Genomic DNA, 19,846 nt, shown 5'->3' on the forward strand with positions numbered 1-19,846 from the left:
TGAAAAGGCTCACCAGGAATTGAAAGAGTTCCTATACCACCACCCTCATCCAATTATTTGTTCTTGTTCAAGTCTAAAGCAGTGCCATGGAAACTGAAGGTAGTTGTTCAACTTTGCAGATAAACAGAGGACAACAAAAAATGTCTTTGTGTTTATCTGGAGATATCTGGGCATGGACCAGTCTCAGAGCTGGCCAGGTCCTACCTACTCTCGGCTCTGCAAAGGTTTGAGGAAGAGGAGTGAAGGACAACTGAAGAGGAAGATAATTCTAATGTTTCCTGAGGTAAAGAAATAGATCACAGCTGAAAGTTAATTTTTCAAAATAAATACTAATGTTCCAAATTTCTAGTAAAAGAATCAGAGGTGGTGTTGAGTTGAGAGGCTATTGCAGTAATATGGATAATAGATGGCTGGCTTGAACCAGAGTGATAGCATTTAAAATGGTGAGAAGTGGCCATATTTTGAACATAATATGAAGCTAGAACCAAAAGATTTGTTGTGAGATCTTATGAGGAATATAAGAAAGAAAAATTAATCAAGGATAACTCCAAGTTTTTGGCCTAAGAGACTTAGAAAATGGAGTTGGCTTTCACTGAGTTAACAAATCCTAGTGGAGGAGCAGGCTTAGGGATATTGATATGGAATTTAGTTCTCACCATGTTAAGTTTGAAGAGTTTGACTTTTAATTTGAATAGGATAAGTCTATTCCATTTATCTATATAACAATCAATCTTCAAAATTAGTGATTTAAAACAGCAATTGTTTAATTATATTTTATATTTTATGATTCTGTGGGTCAGGAACGCAAATGAGGCTTGACTGGGTGATTTTTCTGGTCCATGTGGCATTGATGAATGTCACTTGTTGGCATTAAGCTGGCAGATGGGATGGTTTGGAGGTTATATGAAAGCTCCGTCACAAGTTTGGCACGCTGGTGGGGAAGGGTAGAAGGCAAAGCTGAACTAGGACTGTTGACCATACCACAGCAAACTCAGGGCAGTTGGATTTCTTACATGGCAGCTCAAAACTATGAGAAAGTATTCCATGAAGAAGGTGAAAGCTGCACAACCTTCCATGACCTGCTTTTGGAAGTCACATAGCATCATTCTACAATACTGTACTGGTCAAATGAGACACAAGCCAACTCAAAGTAAGAGGATATAAATCTCACCACTTGTTGAGAAGAAGTATCAAAGATTTTGCAGTATGTTTTACAGCTACCACCAATTCATTGGAGTGTTTTGAGCAAAGGATCAGCTCAATATGACTTAGGTTTAAAAGGATAATTCTGAATGCTGTATAGAAAAAAAGACTATAATGGGGAGAGGGCAGAGTCAGGGAGAGCAATTAGAAGGCTACTACAGGGATTCAGGTGAAATATGGTGGCTTTGACCAGAATGGTAGTAGTGCAAGTGGTAAGAAATTTTTAAATTTCAGAGACAGTTTGAAGATAAAACTGATAGGAGTTTGATGGAAAGGATGTAAGGAAAAGAGAGAAGCCAAGGATGATATCTAAATTGAAGCCTAAGCAACTGAGTGCATTTACCTTTATGTGGAATACTGCAGGAATAACAAGTTTCAGAATAGGGGAGTAGAAATCAATGGTTCAGTTATTCATCATGTAGGAGTTGAGATACCTATTAGATATCAAAGTGGAAACTGGATACAAAAGCCTGGAGCTGAATGGATTGCTCATGGGTACTTATATAACATTTCAAAATACTGAAGACATTTAAAAGCACAAGACTGTATGTGATCACCAAGGAATTCAGTCTAAATTGAGAAGGCAAGAGGAAACATGGTGATTGACTGCCCGAGAACGCCAATATTTAGAAGTTGAGAAGAGGAAGAGAACTGAGAAAATGGTACTGAGAAGGAGCATACAGTGAGATAAGAGAAGAACAAGAAACATTTTTATATCCTAGAACCTAAGTAAAGAAAGTGGATCAGTGATCAACTGTGTCAGATGTTATTAATAGATCTAGTAAAATAAAGACTAAGAGTTGACCGAAGTCTTTGGCAATTTGGAAGTTGTTGTTGAGTTTGAAAAGAATAGCTTTAGTGTATTGATGGGGAGGAAAACCTGTCTGTCTTCAGGGAACTCAAACATGAATTGGACAGAAAAGATGACATGAATGAATTGAGGAAATATGACTCTTCTGAGGAATTTTCTATGAAGAGAAGAAAAAGTGAGATAGTCGAGGATATGTGGAGTCAAGTCAAGAATATAGTACTTCTTTGTGGTGAAATTAAAGAATGAATTTGTGTTAAATCAACCCATGTAATTGTTATAATGTTATTTTTAACATTTTAACTAATATTTTAAAGGTATATTTGAAATTACACATATATTATTAAGGTAACAGTTCATTTAGGGGAAGCAGTCTACATGGATCTGTGGCCTTAAATATTTCAAAATTCAATAAAAAATTAACTCATACTATTGGACAAAAACATGAATATACAGTGAAGAAGGTGCATTCCACTGAAACATGTTTTTATCAGAAAACTTACTAACTTGAAGTCTATAATCTTAGAAAAGAGAGCTTCAGGAAGATGTTACCAGGGACAAATCCTGAAAATGCCGTCTTCACAATTTCTAACATTGTTCTCTTCATTGCAATGAAGAATGATGAAGAATGAAGATAAATGAAGATTAATGAAGAATGAAAATTCCCACTTTCATCACCTCATCACATCATTGTAGTCTAGTAAGGCAGACAGACAAGTTAAACTGCCCATGGGATTTTCATATACAAAACTCAGGAGAACATTTTGGCTTGGAAACAAATACTGTAAAATTCTAAAGATACTGGTGGTAGTTGTAGATAAAGGAATAGGTGAAACACTCCAGGAAGAATATGAAGAAACATCATTTAAGGGATAAATGGAGGAAAGACTTTGTGAAGAGTAAGAAAATAGCCAGAGAAGTAGGAGGAAAACAGAACGTAATGATGAGGAAAGAGATTCAAGAGGAACTTACATCATTATCAAAGGGGACAGAGATGAAATAAGTAACAAAAATATTCAGAAAACATTAACGGTTCTCCAATTCCTAATAGTATGCATAAGCTTACCGGTGTTACACTCAGAAAAATTCCATAAAACGCTCCCAACCTACTTTTCCCACAACCATTTCCCTATTTGTCTCCTTCACTTCTACTCTTGAAGGACTTTGAATACTCACTGCACCATGAACATGAGAACTTGCCTGCCTCTGTGACGTAATTCATGTTGTACCTCTAAATAGAATGATCTCCCCCTGGATGAGGCATACCTGCCTACAGTCTAGCAATTGTTCTAAGCCTACATTTTCTGTGAAAGGTCTCTTTCCCTCTTTTAAACTCCCTTAGCACTTTTAAAAAAATTAACCTGCTTGCCACTTGCATATTGGATTATAGCTGTCAGTACACTCTGTATACTTTTCCTGTTCTCCCTATGCTTTTTCATGGAAGAAAAATCTGTACCATAATCATATTCAAAACCTCAGCATAATACCATGCATATAGAGATGTTCAATAAATATATTCTGAATGTTGAATAAACAGATGCTTGAGTATCCCTAGAAACCAATGCAATGAATGGCAATGAATGTATGAAAAAATGAGCAAGACAATTTCCTGTTATTTAGACTTCAAATCTCCTTTCTGATTTTCTTTCAAGTCCAAAGTATCTATTATCTTTATGGGTAATATCTCTATGAGGAAATTTTAGGCCAGTGTAGAATATCCTGACTTATATTTCTGTATATTAATTGAATGATTAATCTTAACTGTGTGGTAACTCCGACATAGGGGACAACTGTTTCATTATAGTGAAAAAGTTCATTACAAAAATTATCAAAAATAGATTACAGTGCTTGATAAACCAGTGGTCTGCAGTATGCAATGTCCTTCTGCGATACTTGGTTCCTGGACTCAAAGACAATTTGTCAGGAAGGGTGGCAGTTTATTCTTGGTTCACGAAAGAAGAATTCTATAAATGATTTTATGCTCATTTCAGTTGAACTCTGTTCATTTCCCTCTTCAAAATAGAATAGAACTTAATATTCTAGGGTGCTGAAAACTCCTAACGCTAACACTTTTGATTTATTGCTATGAAAACGAATTTACTTGAAGAAACAATAGGAGAAGGCATACATCACTATAGAAAAAATTGGAAGTTGTTGCAGAATGTATTTCTATTGAAATAAATGTAGGATTTGAGGGCGAAGGTTATTTAATGTTTCTTTTCAGAGGGAGCCTTTCCATTTTTTTAAGAAAAAATATTTGATAGAACAATGCTATAATACCATCATTAAGATCAGACTTCCTAGAAAGATAAACTTTCGTGCAGTTCAAGATGATTTTGGTAGATGAGCATAAAATTTTCATGGAGGGGGTGGATGTATTGATCATTTAGATACTAAACAGCTTAGAAATACCTCAAATTTCTTTTAAAAATGTACTGAAGAGACATTATGAAAGGTGGACTAAATCACAGTTTTTCACAACTCTCCCAAATAGTTATTTGCCTAAAACAGGTACAGAAACCTGAAACTAGACATATGCATTGACATTTTCTCGACAGATTCATAACCCTATGGTTTCCAAAACTTTAATGTTCAATAACATTTCATTAGTATACTCCAGTGTATTTATTGCTCTGCATTATTAATACAGATATGTGCCTAGGAGATGTACAATTTGTAATTATTTTTCCTTTCAGAGCATAATAGCTTCGCACTGGGCTTGTTGCTACGATATTTCATCTCCGAATTCTCCTTCAAACTTTCTGGGGCTGTGACAGAAATTTGTATTTGAACAGAAAAGCTGTCAAGAAGGTGCTGTGGTACTATCCATCACATTTTTGATCCTGACCATACTTAGATGGTACTGAGGTTGGCTGTCCAAGACACTAAACAAAGATTGAAATTATGCCTTCTGTTCTTACGCATCAAAGTAGCACCGTTACACCAAATTCAATAGGCTTGTATTACACTCTATTAATTTCCTATTAGTTCTCAGCTATGCAAAATCTAACCATGGTGTCACTATGGTTTAGACATGCAACCTTGATTCCAGCATCCAAAAAATGGAACCTGTCACTTCTAATAATTTTACAGGAGATTCTACAAATGTAAATCCTTTTTCATCTTGTCATCCTTTCATGTCTTTAATGAGTTTGCTCACTAACAGTGTAGAATCTTAATTTAACTTTCAGAAATATTAACAGCCATTATAATTGAGCATCTCTAGGAATATACTAATTAAAGTGCAATAAAGAGTAATTTATAATACCTGAAACATTTGTCTTTTAAAAATCCCATCAGTATTTAACTATTTATCAGAAAGAAAGCAAAGACAACAGTGAACTCAAGATTCCTAGCCAAAGTGCTTATTTTGAGAGAAAGCATCAGGTAGCATAATTGGATGATCTACAAGTTAAACCCAGTCATTTGTATAACAAGCAAACACTGTGTACTTGAAAAGCAAATTAACCAGGGATTACCATGTTAGTTACATTACAGAAAATAGTTAACTCTCGGGAATAGGTGACATGATCAGTTTGTCAGGTACTTTACATGAAACATTCATATAGCCTTTCATAAAAGTTCATGCTTTTTTTAGATACATTGCCTTTTCCCACCATTTCTACCTTTAAATCTAATTAAAGCCCCTTAGAATCCAGACCTACACCCTTTTATCTCTCTTGACAGCTTTTAATTTGAATGTCTGTAATGAAGTCCACTAAAATTCATACTGTACCATTAGTAGGAATAGCATTTGCTGTGCTAGAGTCTCAAATATAATACTTTAAGCTGAAAGAAAACAACTCAAAAATTTTTAATTTTGAACCAGAAACTTCATTATTAAATTTTTTAAAGATTAAATGGAGTGGGTTTGATAGTGGAATTACACCAGTTTTTTTCTTTAATCTATTTCCCCCTATTTCCCTGTTGTTGAATTACTATATGACAATAATTTAACATCAATTTTTTAATATAGAATCAGTGAAACTTATTCTGGTGTTCCAGAATTCTACATTTAAGGAGTCTGAAGCCTTAGGTATTTGGTTGGGGAAGTAACATTACACCAGTCAAGTCTGCCAATCCACAACTGCTCAAGTAATCCAAGTCTTGGCATTCAGATTTTACTGTGAATCTTACTGCTTCAAACTGTGTTCATCATGCCACAAGAAATTTTTTTCCGTATACATTGGACACAGAATACTTTATTCATTTCAGTCTTTTCTGTCCATTAGCATTTTAGGAGCACTAAATTGCTGAACGTCTGCCGTTGTCTCAGTGTCAACTACCAGAGTGGCTGAATCTCAGCATAAATCATGATATATAGTAGCACAAAGTACACATGATATGTAGTCGTTTCAAAGTATACTCAGTGAATGTGTATTTTGCTATTTGGCAACACAAAACATCTTTGTCTACAATACAGAACCCTTTCAACTTACCATTTATATTATTGTTTTTACAAATAGGAAGAGCATTAACAGCAAATAGCTATCAAGTATTTATGTTTCGGGCACTGAGTGAAGTACTTTACATATATTATCTCATTTAATTTTTGTATTAACCCTATTACTATCCCTATATGAACTATAAAGACACAAATGCAGAAAATACCTAACAACTTTTCCAAGATCATGTAACTTGTAAGTGTTAGAATTAGGATTCAATCCCTTATCTTAACTGCAATTACTACTGCCTCTCGATGATAATCAAAAGGGGAAAATAATATATTTTGAGGGAGATGTATTGTTTCTGGAGGTTTCAAAAATATATCCATTGCACTGGTGACTATAATTGGGAAAACATAAATCTGAACATTTAAGATCTGTGTCTTGTATTTTTATATACTGTATATTAATAAAATGGAAATCAAATTTCTTCCTAAATTTAGCTCCACCTCTATATTAATCAAATATATGCTAGGGAGTCAATAAAGAAATGTGTCTCAGAGAATGTTCACCCTCTTCTCCCTCTCATTTGCAGGAACAGAATGCACTCAAGTAAGCTTCACCTACATTACAAGGTAAAGAAGAAAGTTTTGACAAAGGATAGGAATCTTTCACAAAGGAACCTTATTTGGGGGCATCTCCTATTTCAAAAAAATTATTGAAATATAGTTGACTTACAATGTTGTGTTAGTTTCAGGTGTACAGCATAGTGATTCACTTATACCTATGTGCATATATATATATATATATATTCTTTTTCAGATTCTTTTCCATTATAGGTTATCACAAGATATTGAATATGGTTCCCTGTGCTCTACAGTAGGACCTTGTTGTTTATCTATTTTATATATAGTAGTGTGTATATATTAATCCTAAACTCCTAAGTCCTCTCTCCCCCTTCCCCCTTGGTAACCATAGTTTGTATTCTATGTCTGTGAGTGTATTTCTGGTTTTTAAATAAGTTCGTTTGTATCATTTTTTGTAGATTTCACATACAAGTGATATCACATGATATTTGTCTTTCTCTGGCTGATTTACTTCACTTAATATGATAATCTCTAGATCCATCCATGTTGTTGCAAATAGCATTATTTTGTTCTTTTTATGGCTGAATAATATTCCGTTGTATATGAATAACATCTTCTTAATCCGTTCATCTGTTGATGGACATTTAGGTTGCTTCCATGTCTTAGCTATTGTAATAGTGCTGCTATGAACATTGGGGTTCATGCATCTTTCTGAATTAGAGTTTTCTCTGGATAAATGCCGAGGAGTGGGGTTGCTGGGTCATTTGGTAACACATTTGGTCTTCTAAAGAATCTCCATACAGCTCTCCATAGTGGCTGTACCAATTTACATTCCCATCAACAGTGTGGGGGGTTCTCTTTCCTCCACACCCCCTCCAGGATTTATTATTTGTAGACTTTTTAATGATGGCCATTCTGACTAGTGTGAGGTGATACCTCATTATAGTTTTCATTTTCATTTCTTTTATAATTAGTGACCTTGAGCATACTTTCACGTGCTTATTGGCCATCTGTATTTCTTCTTTGCAGAAATGTCTCTTTAGATCTTCTGCTCATTTATTGATTGGGCTGTTTGTTTTTTGATATTAAGTTGTATGAGTTGTTTGTATATTTTGGAAATTAATCCCTTGTTGGTAGCATTTGCAAATATTTTCTCCCATTCTGTAGGTTGCCTTTTCATTTTGTTTATGGTTTCCTTTGCTGTGCAAAAGCTTTTAAGTTAGGTCCCATTTGTTTATTTTTGCCTTTATTTCCACTCTTCTAGGAGACAGGTCCCCCCCAAAAATGTTGCTGCAATTATAGTGCTCTGCTTATGTTTCCCTCTAAGAGTTTTAGAGTATCCAGTCTTATATTTAGGTCTTTAATCCATTTTGAGTTTATTTTTGTATATGGTGTTAGAGAATGTTCTAATTTCATTCTACATGTAGCTGTCCACTTTTCCCAGCACCACTTATTGAAGAGAGTGTCTTTTCTCCATTGTATATTCTCTTACCTCTTTTGTGATAGATTAATTGACTATAAGTCCGTGGATTTGTTTCTGGACTTTCTATTCTGTTCCATTGATCTATGTTTGTTTTTGTGCCTGTACCATACTGTTTTGATTACTGTAGCTTTGTAGTATAGTCTGAGGTCAGGGAGTGTGGCTCATCCAGCTCTGTTCTTTCTCCTCAAGATTGTTTTGGGTATTTGGAGTCTTTTGTGTTTTCATACAAATTTTAAATTTTTTTGTTTCAGTTATGTGAAAAACGCCATTGTTATCTTGATAGGGATTGCATTGAATCTGTATATTGGATAATATGGTCATTTTAACAATATTGATTCTTTCAATATAAGAACACAGTATATCTTTTCATCTGTTTATGTCATCTTTAGTTTCTTTCATCAGTATCTTACAGTTTTTGGAGTACAGGTCCTTTGCCTCCTTAGGTAGGTTTATTCCTAGGTATTTTATTCTTTGTGATGTGATAGTAAATGGGATTACTTTCTTAATTTCTTTTTCTGATATTTTGTTGTTAGTGTATAGAAATGCAACCCATTTCTGTATATTAATTTTGTATCCTGAAACTTTACTGAATTCATTGATGAGGTCTAGTAGTTTTCTGATAGCCTCTTTAGGATCTTCTATGTATAGTATCATGCCATCCACAGTCAGTGACAATTTCATTTCTTCTTTTCCAATTTGGATTCCTTTTATTTCTTTTTCTTGTCTGATTGCTGTGGCTTGGACTTCCAAAACTATCCTGAATAAAAGTGGCAAGAGTGGGCATCCTTATCTTGTTCCTGATCTTAGAGAAAATGCTTTTAGCTTTTCACTGTTGAATATGATGTTAACTGTGGGTTTTTCATATATGGCCTTTATTATGTTGCAGTATGATCCCTCTATACTCTCTTTCTAGAGAGTTTTTATCATAAATGGATGTTGAAATTTATGAAAACCGTTTTCTACATCTATTGAGATGATCAATTGATTTTTATTCTTCAGTTTATTAATGTGGTGTATCACATTGATTTGTGGATATTGAAAAATCCTTACTTGGGATAAATCCCACTTGATCATGGTGTATGATCCTTTTAATATATTGTTGGACTAGCTTTGCTAGTATTTTGTTGAGAATTTTTGCATCTGTGTTCATCAGTGATAATGGCCTGTAGTTTCTTTTTTTGTGATATCTTTATCTGATTTTGGTATCAGGGTGATGGTGGCCTCACAGAATGAGTTTGGAAGTGTTCCTTCCTCTGCAATTTTTTGGGAATACTTTCATAAGGATAGATGTTAACTCTTCTCTAAATGTTTGGTAGAATTTGCCTGTGAGGTCATGTGGTCCTAGACTCTTGTTTGTTGGGAGTTTTTAAATTACTGATTCAATTTCAGTCCTGTTAATTGACCTCTTCATATTTTTTCATATTTTCTATTTCTTCCTTTGTTGGGAGATTGTACCTTTCTAAGAATTTGTCCTTTTCTTCTAGGTTGTCAATTTTATTGGCATATAATTGCTCATAGTAGCCTATTATGATTTTTTTGTATTTCTGTGGTATTGGTTGTAACTTCTCCTTTTTCATTTCTGATACTATTGATTTAGGCCCTCTCCTTTTTTTATTGATGAAACTGGCTAAAGGTTAATCAATTTTATTTATCTTTTCAAGTTACCAACTTTTAGTATCATTGATCTTTTCTATTTTTTTAAGTTTCTATTTCATTCTAGTCTGATCTTCATGATTTCTTTCCTTCTACTAACTTTGGGTTTTATTCTTCTTTCTCTAGTTGCTTTAGACATAAAGTTAGGTTGTTTATTTGAGATTTTTCTTGTTTCCTAAGATAAGATTGTATCACTGTAAACTTCCCTCTTAGAACTGCTTTTGCTGTGTCCTATAGGTTTTGGATCATCATGTTTTCATTTTGATTTGTCTCTAGGCATTTTTTTTAAATCTCTTCTTTGATTTCCTAAGTGATCCATTGGTTGTTTAGTAGCATACTGTTAAACCTCCACGTGTTTGTGTATTTTCCAGGTTTGGGTTTTTTGTTTGTTTGTTTGTTTGTTTGTAGGTGATTTTTAATCTCATAGAGTGTGGTCAGAAAAGGTGCTTGATATGACTTCAATTTTGTTAAATATACCAAGGCTTGCTTTGTGGCTCAGCATGTGATCTATCCTGGAGAATGTTCCATGTGTACTTGAACAGAATATGTATTCTGCTGCTTTTGGTCAGAATGCTCTGTGACTGTCAGTTAAGTCCATCTGGTCTAATGTGTCATTTAAGGCCTATTTCTTTATTAATTTTCTGTCTGGATGATCTGTCTATTGATGTATGTGGGGTGTTAAAGTCCCCTACTATTATTGTGTTAATGTCAATTTCTCCCTTTATGCCTGTTAAAATTTGCCTTATATTGAGATGCTCCTATGTTGGGAGCATATTTATTTACAGTTGTTACATCTTCTTCTTGGATTGATCCCTTGATCGTTATGTAGTGTCCTTCTTTGTCTCTTATAATAATATTTATTTTAAAGTCTATTTTGTCTGATATAAGTATTGCTACTCCAGTTTTCTTTTGATTTCTATTTTTGTGGCATACCTTTTTCCACCCTCTCACTTTCAGTCTGTATGCGTCTCTAGATCTGAAGTGAGTCTCTTGTATGCAGTTGGTCTTGTTTTTGTATCCACTCAGCCAGTCTTTGTCTTTTGGTTGGAGCATTTAGTCTATTTACATTTAAGGTATATTGATATGTATGTTCCTATTGTTAATTGTTTTTTTGATTTGTTTTTGCAGGCCTTTTTTTCTTTTCTTCTTTTGTTCTCTTGTGATTTGGTGACTCTCTTTAGTGTTATGTTTGGATTCCTTTTTCTTTTCTTATGTGTAAATCTATTATAGATTTTTGTTTTGTGGTTACCATGAGGTTTTGATATAGCTGTCTATATATATACATATATATACATATACACACACACACACATATAATTGCTTTAAGTTTCTGATCTCTTAATTTCAAATGCATTGTAAACACCTTGCATTTATATTCACACCCCTCATGATTACTGGTTTTGATATCATATTTTACAGCTAATTGTTTTGTGTATCCCTTAGCTGCTTATTGTGGATATAGATGGTTTTACTACTTTGCCTTTTAATCTTCCTACTAGGCTGTCTGTGAATGATTTCCTACCTTTACTGTATATTTGCCTTTACTGGTGAGCTTTCCATTTTGTAATTTTCTTGTTTCTAGTTGTGGCTTTTTCTTTTCTGCCTAGAGAAGTTCCTTTGGCTTTGTTGTAAAGTTGGCTTTATGGTGCTAAATCTTTTAACTTTTGCTTATTTGTAAAACTTTTGATTTCTTCATCAAATCTGAATGAGACCCTTGTGGGGTAGAGTACTCTTGTTTGAGGTTTTTCTTTTCTATCACTTTATAGTAACACTCACTTCTTGCCTACATAGTTTTTGTTGAAAAAAAATCTGCTAATATCTCATGGGCATTCCCTTGTATGTTATTTGTTGCTTTTCCCTTGTTGCTTTTAATAGTCAACTTTATCTTTAATTTTTATCTTATCTTTTATTTTAATTTTAATTACAATATGTCTTGGTGTGTTTCTCTTAGTGTTAATCCTTAGTATGGGACTCTACGCTTTTAGGTGACTGTTTTCTTTCCCAGCTGGGGAAGTTTTCAGCTATTATCTCTTCAAATATTTTCTCAGGCCCTTTCTCTCTCTCTTCTTCTGGGACCCCTATAATGTAAATATTAGTGTGCTTGATTTTATCCCAGAGGTTTCTTAAACTGTCCTCATTTCTTTTTATTCTTTTTACTTTTTTCTGTTCTTCAGTAGTGATTTTCATTATTCTGTCTTCCAGCTTACTGATCCATTCTTCTGCCTCATTTAGTCTACTCTTGATTCCTTCTATTATATTTTTCATTTGTTATTATATTCTTTAACTCTGTTTGATTGTTCTTTATATTTTCTAACACTTTGTTAAAAACTTCTAACTTCTCACTCTTTGCATCCATTCTCTTCCCGAGTTCTTTGATCATCTTGATGATAATTACTCTAAACTGTTTCTCAGGTAGATTGCCTATCTCCATGTTACTTAGTTCTTCTTCTGAGGTTTTATCTTGTTCCTTTTATGGAACATATTTCTCAGCCACCTCATTTTGTCTAAATTTCTATTTGTATTATTATGTAAGTTAGCTATGTTTCTCGACCTTGGGGAAGTGGCCCTCTGTAGGAGACATCCTATGCATCTCAGCAGTGCACTCCCATCTCCTCACCCAAGGACCAGGGGCCAGCTGGTCCCAGGGTAGAGTCTGGCCTGTTTACAAACTCATTCCAGGCTTCAGGATTGTATTTTTCTTGCTTCTGGTGTCTTCCTCCTGATGGGTGAGGTTGGTCTAGAGGCTCGTGCAGGCTTCCTGGCAGAAGGGGCCAGTGCCTGCCCACTGGTGGGCGGAGCTGGGTCTTGGCCTTCTGGTGGGCAGGGTTGTATCTAGGGGAATGTCTAGAGGTGGCTGTGGGCTCAGGAAATCTTTAAGCAGCCTGTCTGATGAAGGATGGATATGTGTCCCTACCCAGTTAGTTGCCTGGCCAACCACCTCCACCCCACCTCCCCAGGAGACTGTCCGAGATCAGAAGATAGGTGTGGCCCAGGCTTCTATGAAATTACTGGTTTTGCCCTTGGTCCCAGTGAACATGAGATTTTGTGTGCATCCTTTAGTAGTGAAGTCTCTATTTCCCCCAGTCTTGTGGAGCTCCTGCAATTAAGCCCTGCTGGCCTTTAAAGCCAAATAATCTGGGTGTTCCTTTTCTCAGTGCCAGACCCCTGGTCTGGAGAGTCTAATGTGGGACTCAGAACTCTCACTCCTGTGGGAGAACCTCTGCAATACAATTATTCTCTAGTTTATGGGTGGCCCACCCATGGGGTATGGGATTTGATTATATTGTGAGTCTGCCCCTCCTACCCATCTATTGTGGTTCCTCCTATATATCTTTGGTTATGGAAGATCTTTTCTGGTAGCTTCCAGTCTTTTTATTGATGGTTGTTTTGCAGTTAGTTGTGATTTTAGTGTGTTTGTGAGAGGAGGTGAGCTCTGGCTCCTTCTACTCCACCATCTTGGCTGCCAACCTCATATCTCCTATTAATTTCCCAGCAAGAGTATTATATTAATTAAGTATAACTAAATTTATAGTATTCAGATAGAAATATATCAATTCTTGCATAAAAGTTTACTTTATAAAGGAATTTATTTCAGAGTCTCATTTAAGTAATACTTTATTCTTAATAGCTTCCACATATGATTTAATTTATAGAAATTAAATTTACACATAATTGTCCAGTAATATAATCATTAAATAAAGTAAGTTATACTTGTACTTTGTTTAAAATTTCTCTTTTTTCCTTCTTGGGGATTTTCATGTGTATTGTCTTTTCATTATGTACAACTTGAAGCATTTAAAGTTGTACACATCATATTCTAGTCTTTTCCATAAATACACCTTTTCTTGATAATAGCATATTTAAAAACACCACTTAGCCAGCAGTTCCTGGGAGAGAAAGGTGGAAAGCAATTGTTAGAAATGGTATGAAATGGTAAATGGCTGGGGCAACAGGAAAAACAGACAGGCCTTTTTGTGAGCAGCCAGCCTTGGGAATATTGATGTTCATAGGAATTGGAGAGACTGAATACTAAGGATGAAACTCCTTAGGGTATTGTAAGCTAGACAAATGATCTGACATACAGCACCCACGGAGATGTGAATATCATACACACACCTGTGAATTTCTGGACCATAAAGTCTTCCTTTATATATAGCTAGATATAGCTACATATGAAAAGTGTTGTTTAGAAAACAGAATGCCTGCTTTTCTGCCGCATTTTAGGAGAAAATCAACAATCTCCTCAATGGTGAATATCACCTTTTCCTTTTTTTTCAGGACCAAAAAACTGTAATGTACTTTGAGGAGCCTTTTTGGTTGACAAAGTTAGAATCCAGAGAACTTAAAGAGCCAACTTTATAGTGCTACCTAAGAGAGTAAAAAAGATTTTGAGTTCATGCAGGTAGCCTGAAAGAAAGGGCAAAAGGACACCAATGTGGAGATGAAAGTGAAGGAAACAAGTCTTGAAAGAGAGAAAGAAACCCGAAAAGGTGACAGTTAGCCTAAGGAAAAGATAGAGCTACCAAGAAGCTCTTAGTGGCAGGAAAGGCCCAGTAAAATTTTAAGACAGTGGTATATGATACTAAATTTTAAGTTGTTTTCTGTTGTCCTGTAATCCCACTATAGTACTCCAAACCTTCAGTACAAACCTGATATACGTAAGATACTTAGTAAGTGTTGTTTGGTAGAGTGAAGGTGGGGAATGAAGGAGTAGGGGTAGTAGGATAAACGGTACCCAGGAAAAGCATGAGCCTTCCACATCCCAGCTCACCCAGCAAATTTAGAGACACGGGAAGCAGTATTGTGACTAAGCTGCTATATTTGAATGTTAAAAAAAAAGTGAATCCAGAGGCTAAAGGACACACACTCATTAATCACACACGAGTTAGGTGTATGTGTAGAAAGTGTTCACGTTACTATTAGTAAAAGTTCCCATGTGTTTTGTATAATATTTTCCAGCTGATTTTCAGTAACATCAAAAATCTTTAAATGTACTCTATAGCACAGGGAAGTATATTCAATATCTTGGAATAGTCTATAATGGGAAAGAATCTGAAAAAGAATATATATATATAACTGAATCATTTTGATATACACTTGAACCATTGTAAATCAACTATACTTCAATAAGTTAACATAAGAAATTATTAAATAGTTGGATTATGAAGCATTTCTGTCTACTAAGTGAAATGTTCACAAATATAGGAACATTGGTGTTAAAGCAAATTATTGATGTAGTGAATACCATATAACATATTTGGAGATAGGCTTAGTGTAGGTTCTGTGAAAATAAAGAATCACAGAAACATCCATAGTTGGATGCTTGAAATCACATTTTCTGTGAAAGGGAAAGCATTATTCAATAATATTTTAGAAGTTGGAGGTTAAATGCTACACAGCTGTTAATATGTCCCTATTGTGAAGAAAAGAACAACACAAATGATGGCCCGTGTTGTTATGTAGGTTGTTATGCCTGTAACATCTGAGTCATCTCATTTTAGAAATCTGATAAAGAAGACAATAACTTAATAATGTGGACTATATATTCCTATAAAGTCACGGAAATGGATCCTGGTAATGGTGTGTGCTCAAATTATGGGTCCCTGAGTAAGAATATTAGGACAGGCTTCTATTCCACTTCCTAACTGCAAAATAATCACTGCTTCAGGGAAGAGTTCTGTTTGGCTCTCATCTTTTCTGTCACCTCCACCCAGATGAATAAGAAGGAATTAGGCTGTGACCCTGGGACTGCAGACTGTCCCTACATGTGGCAATGCGTGTGTGTGTGTGTGTGTGTGTGTGTTTGTGTATTTATGTGTGTCTAAGGTCTTCCATAGTAGGACATCATCCTGACTTAATAAGCTATACAGAACATGATGAATTTCAGGATTCAAGAAATATAGATAGATAAATTCTAGGTCCTTAGCTGCACATTGCAACCTAGTTTTACATAATGTATAGGTTTGACTTCTAATGTGTCACACTTTCACAATGGTTTATTCTAATTTCTTCATTTATTGAAACTCTGAATTAGCTGCTTCTCTGGATTCTATTTTTACAAGTCTTTCCTCGAATTCACTAATGCCTGAGATACGTTCCATCACCTGTCTTTTCTTATGTGTTGCCTTGGTTTGCTGAAACAGGTGCCTCTTCCAGTATGTGAAGGCCTTGCTTGAACTGCTGATTTTTCCCTTCACTTAAATAAATCAATATCAATTCAAATCTCCCTTTCCTCTTTCCTTCCTTTACCAGCTTCTTATATATACATTCTCCCTATTGTCCTGGCATCTGTCAACACAGGCTGAGTCCTTCAGGAAATTAATCTTTATCATATTTTTGTGCACAGTAGAAAGGGGTCACAATTAAATGGCACATTATTTAGGATAAGGGACATCAAAAAGGGCACCTTTTTTCATGCTCTCTTTCCTTATTCCTATCCCATCTCTATAAATATATGATAAAAAGTTAAATAATGTAACAAAATAAATCTGTAATTATTAAATATATTAAAATTATAAGCTGACAGACTATTAGATCTAGAAGGGGACCTTAGAAATCTTCTACTTTAATCTTCTCATTTTGTATTTGAATAACGTGAGGCTCCTAGGATTACAGTAAATTGCCAATGTCATAGAGTTAGTGAGTGGCAAATCCAAGTCTCTGACCCCATTCCCCGACACCAGTTTAATTTTCTTTTTACTATACCACTGTGCTATAGTAAACTTGAAAAATAAATCTTAAAATGATGAACTGATACTGACCACAATAAACTAGTAAAAACTGGGAATAAACATAAGTGTGCATGTTGTGTATTGCAGCACCAGCAAGTATTTGAATGACTACAATATAGAGGAGGGAATAAGTGCAATCGTTTAAAAATCTATAGTATCACCCAAAACATTAACGAGTAATAAGCACATGTTCTCTGTGTCTCTCCATATATAAATGTATTTAATATATTTATACATGCATGAATATAATTATAAATACATTTGTATAAATTGATATATTTATTTAAATTTCCAATATTTTATTACCATTGATTTTGACTGTTTTGTTTATGTTTATATTACACATCATTATAAATTACATGTTTCTTGGCTACTTACTGTTTTTTAAAAAACTTTTAAAAATTTAGAACAGTTTTAGATTTGTGAAGATAGCACAAAGAGTTCCTATATATCTCACAGCCATTTTCTCCTATTATTAACAAGCAACGTTAGTATGGTACATTTGGTATAATTAACAAACCATATTAATACCTTATTATTATTGACTAAAGTCCAAATTTACTTAGTTTCATTTGTTTGGTTGGTTTTGGGTATTTTTGCAAGCAGATAAGGCTTATTGATTTATTTGTTTAAATGTCAAGGCTACTTTGTTCAGACAAGAGAAAGGGAGCTTATTTTTTGATCTCTTCTTTCTTGCACAGAGTTTTGATTTCCTCTTTCTTGCCCTGGAGCCACTCTTCCTTGGTTTTAGACCTGTGGGCCTCAGGCTAGTCAACCAGAAACTTCTGGGCCTTGTTTCCTCTATTCCAGTTTACTGAAAGTTTTTATCATGAATGAATGTTGGCTTCTATCAAATGCTTTTCTACATCAGTTGGTATGACCAAATGATTTTTCTTTTTTAACCTCTTTAATGTGGTGGATATTAATTGATTTTCGAATGTTGAACCAGCTTTGAATCCCTGGAATAAATCCCACTTGGTCTTGGGGTATAATTATTTTCAGATATTATTGAACTCAATTTCTTAATATTTTGTTGAGAATTTTTACATCCACATTCATGAGAGATATTGGCCTGTAGATTTTATTTCTTACAATATCTTTTTCTGGTTTTGGTATTAGTGTAATACTGGCCTTAAAAAATTAACTGGGAAGGATTCTCTCTGCTATTTTCTGGAAGAAATAGTGGAGCATTGCTATCATTTTTTTTCTTAAATCCTTGATAGAATTAACCAGTGAGGCCATTTGAAATTGTTGCTTAATTTTTGAAGGTTATTAATTAATGATTCAATTTATTTTCGTATCAGATATAGGACTATTCAGATTATCAGTCTCCCCTTGTGTGAGTTTTGGTGGTTTGTGTCTTTCAAGGATTTGGTCTATTTCATCTAAGTTGTCAAGGCTGTGGGCATAGAGTTGTTCATAGTATTCCTTAACAAGCATTCCTCAGAGATATTGCAGGTTCAGTTCCAGACCACTGCAATAAAGCAAATTTCTCAATAAAGTGAGTCACATGAACTTTTTGATTTCCCAGTGCATATAAAAGTAATGTTTATAGCACACTGCAGTCTGTTAAGTATGCAATAGCATTATGTCTAAAAAAGAGTACATACCTTAATTTAAAAATACTTTATTGCTAAAAAATGCTAACCATCATCTAAGCCTTCAGCAAGTTGTCTCACAAGCAAAATATTGTGAGAATTACCAAAATATGACACAGAGACACCAAGTGAGCAAATGCTGTTGGAAAATGGCACTGACAAACTTGCTTGAAGCAGGGTTGTCACAAACTTTCAATTTGTAAAAAAAAAAAGAAAAAGAAAGAAAGAAACCCACTATATCTGTGAAGCACAGTAAAGCAAAGTACAATAAAATGGGGGATGCTTGTATTATACTTTTCATGTTTGTGAGATCTGTAGTGATGACCCATCTTTCATTTCTCATTAGTAATTTGTATCTTTCTTTTTTTTTCTTAGCCTGGCTTGAGGCTTATCAATTTTATTGATCTTTTCCAAAAAACAGCTTTTGTTTTCAGTGATTTTCCCCATTGTTTCTCTCTTTTCAATTTTGTTGATTTCTGCTGTAATTCTTATTATTTCTTTTCTTCTGCTAACTTTTTACTAAAATTCTTCTTCTCTCATTTCTTAGGGTGGTACTTAAGTTATTGAGTTTAGATCTTTCTTCTTTTCAGATATATGCACTTAATTCTGTAACTTTCCCTCTAAGCTCTGCTTTTGCTGCATATCACAAATTTTGAGTAATATTTTCATTTCAATTTAGTTCAAAAATTTTTTTAAATTTCTCTTGAGATTTCCTCTTTGATCTATGAATTACTTATAAGTGTATGTGTTTTAATTACCAAATAGTTGTGTATTATCCAGCTAACTTTCTGTTACTGATTTCTAACTTAATTTCACTGTAATCTCATAACATACTTTATATGATTTATTTTCCTTAAATTTGTTAAAGTATCTTTCATGGCCCAATATATGGTCTATCTTGAATGTTTCATGTAAGATTAAGAAAAATGTGTGTTCTACTGTTGTTGCATGGTATATTCAGTTAATGTTATTAAGATCAAGTTTATTGATACTGCTGTTCAGATCATCTACATCTTAACTGATTTTCTGCCACTTTGATGATCAATTAATTATGGAGGACTGTTGAACTCTTTGATTGTAATAGTGAATTTGTCCATCTCTCCTTTCAGTTCTACTGGATTTTGCCTCATTGATTTTGGCACTCATTGTTAGGTGTTTACACATTTGAGATTGTTATATCTTCTTGGAGAATTGTACCCTTTTAACATTATGTGTGTTCCTTTTTTATCCATAATAATCATCCTTCCTCTGAAGTCAGCTTTGTCTGAAATTATTATAGCTACTCCAGTTTCTTTTGATTGCTGTTAAAAAGGTACATTTTCATTCATCTCTTTACTTTTTACCTATAAATGTTTTTATATTTAAAGTAGATTTCTTGGAGACAGCATATAGTTAGAT

General features: G+C 34.2%; 1 long non-coding RNA gene across 1 annotated transcript; it reads left to right on the forward strand.

Moving 5' to 3' along the window:
• The first annotated feature begins 1,930 nt into the window (after positions 1 to 1,930).
• LOC116661953 lies at positions 1,931 to 19,785 on the forward strand. The gene is made up of 3 exons (XR_004317913.1): positions 1,931 to 1,941; positions 6,382 to 6,388; positions 19,638 to 19,785. It is a non-coding gene; the product is annotated as an uncharacterized LOC116661953 (long non-coding RNA).
• Positions 19,786 to 19,846: the final 61 nt, after the last annotated feature.

The sequence above is a fragment of the Camelus ferus genome, chromosome X, assembly GCF_009834535.1.
Source record: "Camelus ferus isolate YT-003-E chromosome X, BCGSAC_Cfer_1.0, whole genome shotgun sequence".
NCBI lineage: Eukaryota > Metazoa > Chordata > Mammalia > Artiodactyla > Camelidae > Camelus > Camelus ferus.